This window comes from Triticum urartu, chromosome 2A (genome assembly GCF_056163025.1).
Source record: "Triticum urartu cultivar PI428250 chromosome 2A, HENAU_Tu73, whole genome shotgun sequence".
NCBI lineage: Eukaryota > Viridiplantae > Streptophyta > Magnoliopsida > Poales > Poaceae > Triticum > Triticum urartu.
The window spans coordinates 762,125,919-762,131,146 of NC_141874.1; the positions used below are offsets into that span (position 1 = coordinate 762,125,919).

The 5,228-nt window shown below is 49.0% G+C and overlaps 1 pseudogene; it reads right to left on the reverse strand.

The window, feature by feature from the left end:
* Positions 1-1,897: 1,897 nt before the first annotated feature.
* On the reverse strand, positions 1,898-3,174 carry LOC147987999 (uncharacterized; annotated as a pseudogene).
* Positions 3,175-5,228: the final 2,054 nt, after the last annotated feature.

Consider the following 5,228-nt stretch of genomic DNA (forward strand, 5'->3'; position numbering starts at 1 on the left):
GTTCGCCCTGCTCCAACGCTGTGTCTGTATGATCGTTATTTCCGCCGAGGCGGGATTTGGGGCGGCGCTTGCGCCGCCGCTTTGACTGCTTCTCGAGGGAACAAGCCTTCGGTGCGTCCTTTCGTTCCTCGTCGTTGTCTTCTTTTGGTGTGTCCACCATGCATACGTCATATGATGAAGTGGATGTCCAGCGCCCTGTGGGCGGTGGTTCCTCTTCGCCTCCCGCATCGTCGTCCATACCGTCGATGTCTTCGGAGTCGAAGTCGAGCATGTCGGTTGAGTCATCGACAGTGGCTATTAAGTGGGTGGTGGGTGGGCGTCAAATTTCTTCGTCGTCCGAATCCCAATCCTGTTGTCCATAATCCGGCCAGGGCTCTCCTGACAAAGAGAGAGACCTTAGTGAATTCAGAATGTCGTCGAAGGGCGAGTGCTGAAAGATATCCGCGGCAGTGAATTCCATGATCGGCGCCCAATCGGATTTGATTGGCAGGGGCGCGGGCGGCTCGGAGTCAGAAAAAGAGTCCGGCACCTTGGAGTCACGGGCTGCGTAGAGGATTATGCTGGTGTTCGGCTCGACCGGCGTTGAGACTGCAGCCCCTGAGGCGGTGTCTAACCACCCATCCTCGATTGGCGCAGTTGGCTCCGAACTAAGGGTCGGAGTTGATGCGGGCGCGGCTTCTGGGGTACTGTTTGGCGGCAGAGCTAGGTCATACCCATCACGACAGTGCGGCGCGCCCGGCTGTGGCTCGAATCAGTCGAAGATCAAGTCTCCGTGGATGTAGGCCGTGTAGTTCAAACTTCCAAATCTGACCTGATGGCCAGGGGCGTAGCTTTCAATCTGCTCCAGATGGCCAAGCGAATTAGCCCGCAGTGCAAAGCCGCCGAATACGAAGATCTGTCCGGGGAGAAAAGTCTCACCCTGGACAACATCGCTATCGATAATAGTAGGAGGCATCAAGCCTAACGGCGATGACACAGAGGAACTCTCAATGAAAGCACCAATGTCGGTGTCAAAACCGGCGGATCTCGGGTAGGGGGTCCCGAACTGTGCGTCTAGACCGGATGGTAACAGGAGGCAAGGGACACGAAGTTTTACCCAGGTTCGGGCCCTCTTGATGGAGGTAAAACCCTACGTCCTGCTTGATTAATATTGATGATATGGGTGTTACAAGAGTAGATCTACCACGAGATCAGAGAGGCTAAACCCTAGAAGCTAGTCTATGGTATTATTGTATGTTGTGATTGTTGTCCTACGGACTAAAACCCTTCGGTTGATATAGGCACCGGAGAGGGTTAGGGTTACACAAGGTCGGTTACAAAGGAGGAGATATCCATATACGTATTGCCTAGCTTGCCTTCCACGCCAAGTAGAGTCCCATCCGGATATGAGACGAATTCTTCAATCTTGTATCTTCATAGTCTAACAGTCCGGCCAATGGAGATAGTCCGTCTGTCCGGAGACCCCCTAATACAGGACTCCCTCACCCAGGTAGTCAATGGCAGGTGGGGCCCGCATCTCATCTGCCACCTCATCTCATGTGCCAGCCAGGTGGGACCCACCTGTCGGTTTTGCCGTTTTCGCGACCAAATTCCAGCATCAGTGCTCCGCGTTAGGCATTAGGCGCAGTTTCGATGGGTTTCTGAGCCCTGGTTCAAATTTGATACCAAGTTGTTACCCTAGCCCCAAGTTTGGTGATTTTGGGTAATTAAATAACTCACATGAGACCTACATAGTAGCTATTTAATGTAGAAATATTGGGACACTTCAACAAATCCAATAGATAAACATAGAGAAAAGAGATGGTTTGCCACTCCTCACTTTTTAGCAATCATCTGCACAAATATTCAAACCCCAACCCATTGAGCGAGTTAGTTTCAAATCGTCAAAGTCATGTCCCTATATCATGATACGCGACTTTTTCGAAACAAGTAGAGACCAAGCAAATGTAACCTCCACTTCCACCTTAGGGTCAAGGTCACCCAAGAAACACGACTTCTGACTTATATTACAAGCTTTGGACACGAAGCAAACCTCACCTTGTGCGGCGATGTCACCCGATTCTGAGTAGGCTTGTATGACAACTTTGAGGCTTCCTTTCAATTCTACAGAAACTACGTTTCTCAATAGACGAAGGTAACCGTATGAACCTTAGGCATTGTTGTACCACGAGAAGCAAGCAACACAACTTCCATTGGTGAGGCATTAGTAGTATAAGTGACTTTACCACCAATGAACTCAGCTGTCCGCGACCGCGAGAGGCAAGCCACTTGACCGCCATAATCGAAAGGCCACAGCCCATTCTTGACACGGACGCCCAATATAGTGGCCTGAACAGTTTCATCAATCTGTTCTAAGCATAAGTCCGTCGCGCAAAAGCAATTGCTGAAGCAAACGGTAGAGACATCAGGATAATGTCCTTCGGTGTAATGGCGCGTCCCACTGATCAATGCTCTATCTTGAGACAACGTTTCGCCTTTTACTCTTAGTTGGATTTCAAAGTCAACTGGATCAGTAAACACAATGGCGTGAGACGGACCAATCAACCGGAAGAAAGGATCCTGCAAGCAGCATCAACGAACATAACATGTTAGCAAAAGAAGAGAAGACTGATCAAAACAATGCTACAATATTTTACCCAACTAGGTAAGATCTCCAAAGGATAAAAAGAAAAGGGAGAGCAAATTATGTAAGGCACTAGCGTACGTACTTCTTGGCTTAGCATCTGGGAGCTCCACCTATCGCAAGAGAAGAGGGGCCACTCAAGGCCGCCTTTTATCTCGGTGAGCTTGATGGAGAAGATCTGCAGGGTGGCGCAGGCGATGGCGGCATCATGTGGGCTCCATCCGGGCGTCCAGTGGGTGAAGTGCATGGGGCTCACGGTCGCTGCAAACACCAACCAAACAGAGAAGTTCATGCATGAATGTTTACAGAAATCTAACATGAATGGATCAAAGTGTAAACACGCATGCATTAATGTGTTTATTTAGCTGCTACTTGCTCAGTGGTCAGTACTCACTCATGTCTTCGAAGAACCCATAGCCACACGCTCCCCACGCGGACTCCCAGTTGCGACGGTACAAGGCGAAGTCGTCCGCCTCAAAGGCCATCTCCTCCTCCTCCTCCTCTTCCTCCTCCTCCTCGGTGATCTGCTTGGCCGACTTGCCTCTGTCCATCTCCGTCCTCATGTCATCGTCGCCTTGGACTTGGACCTGCGGCTGGACGGGCCTTCATGGTTGGTTTATCGTCGTCCTGCCGGGGCCTCGCAGGCGGACGGGACTGCCGCTGCTGCCACGACGATGCAGTAGTGTGTTTCCCCTTCTTCCTTCCACGACGAGACTGCTGCTGCAGTGCCTTCTGCCTTGGCTTCTTCCTGGAGCGAGTTGACTCGGTCCAGCGTGCCCTCCATTAGACCACGCTGCTCCTCGAGCTTTTGCTTCTCCTTCTTGAGCTGCCTGAGCACGCTCCGGAGATCCTTCCCTTGATGGGACTGATCGCTGCTGCTCTGCATCTCGGGGCCGCGACAAAGATCGACTGGTTCGAGTGTTGTCGAATCGTCCTCCGTGTCGAATAGTAGTATGGAAAATATCGACGCCTCCAACTCCATGGCTGAATTATCTTCGTTGCGGTCGGTGCCTACTGCCTAGTGGTTGGGCTTCGAGGGAAAAGAGGAGGTCCGGTCGGCACTAATACGGCCGGATTCGGAATCGGATCATCAAAACGAATACACGGAAAGGCAGGACATATGTACAACGCCAATTCGAACTGTAAATTCAAAACAAATTCAAAAAAATATGAAACTTTGGGACATCGAACATCATGAAACTTTTGATGATCTTGCAAAGTCTGAGCTAAAAATAACACTCGAAGAGCACTCAAATAAAAAAACAAAATCATTGTTCAACGTTTATGTACATTTTTGAGCAGTGATTTTTTTGTGAGGGCTCCATGAAGGTTATTTGTTGCTGAAACTTTGCAGGAACATCAAACCTTCGATAATTTTTGATCCCTGAAAGTTTCAGGTTTTTTATTGTTTTTCAATTTTTCATGAATTTACTGTTCATGAGATGTAAGAGCACCATGAGCTGTTAGACATTTCTCATTCGAACTGTGGATAGGTCAAATTAAGGTTCACGGTTTCAATCTGTGGGCGGACGTAGCCCGGTCCAGTTTCAGGTGCTCCTCACCGGCCCAAGCTCGCTGTCGTGGCACATCATGATTCTGTATTCGGTTTCGCTACCCATGCAACTGAAAAAGAATTTCGCGTCAGTGGATTTTGGAAGAGAGAAGAGAGAAGTTCATATTACGACGAAGTACCACCAAAGTCTAATACACAACCCTAAACTATGAAACCATCAATTACCTCCATCCAAATTAGTTGTCCGAGCAAAAGTTCTGCGCTTTGTCGCCGACGATAGTAACACTCACCGGCGCCCATCTCTTCCTGAAATCATCGTCGTGGTGCTCCTCTCCGTGTCTGGGTTCCGGGTGGAAACCCGTCTTTGTGGTGGACTCGGCAACGGTGACGCGTGGCACTGTTATCCCTCCTGAGGGCGTTATCGTGGACCTTAGGTGTTTTAGGGCGTTGTGTCGCATTGTACTCAGATCTCCCTGTTCTCTCTTTCGGTAGTGTACCCACGTGTGTCCTGCTTGACCCGATTATCCTAGGATCGGCATGGTATGAGGGTTACCTCACCACCTTGTATCATCCAGCCATGTACTTTGTTCGATTGTTACTTTATATATAAAATGAAGTCCAGCGAAAGCCTGTTTCGAGATTTTGTCGAGATTCGGATCTATATAACACTAAAACATGTCCGGATACATTCATATCTAGACAAATCTAAGAAAACTAATTAATTCGAAATGGAGGGAGTAGTTGGCAACCCCCAACATACAAAACCCGAGAAGAAACAATCTTGGACCAGTTTTGACTAGTCAACAGCCCAGTCAGCAACGTCACCCCCTCACCCACTTGACCCTAAATTTGACAAACAAATGGGAGTGCTACCTCTTGAGCATTGCGTTGATTTTCCCTTGAAAAGGAAAGGGTGATGCAGCAAAGTAGCGTAAGTATTTTCCTCAATTTTTGAGAACCAAGGTATCAATCCAGTAGGAGATCACGCTCAAGTCCCATGCACCTACACAAACAAATAAGAACCTCACAACCAACGCGATAAAGGGGTTGTCAATCCCTTCACGGTCACTTACGAGAGTGAGATCTGATAGA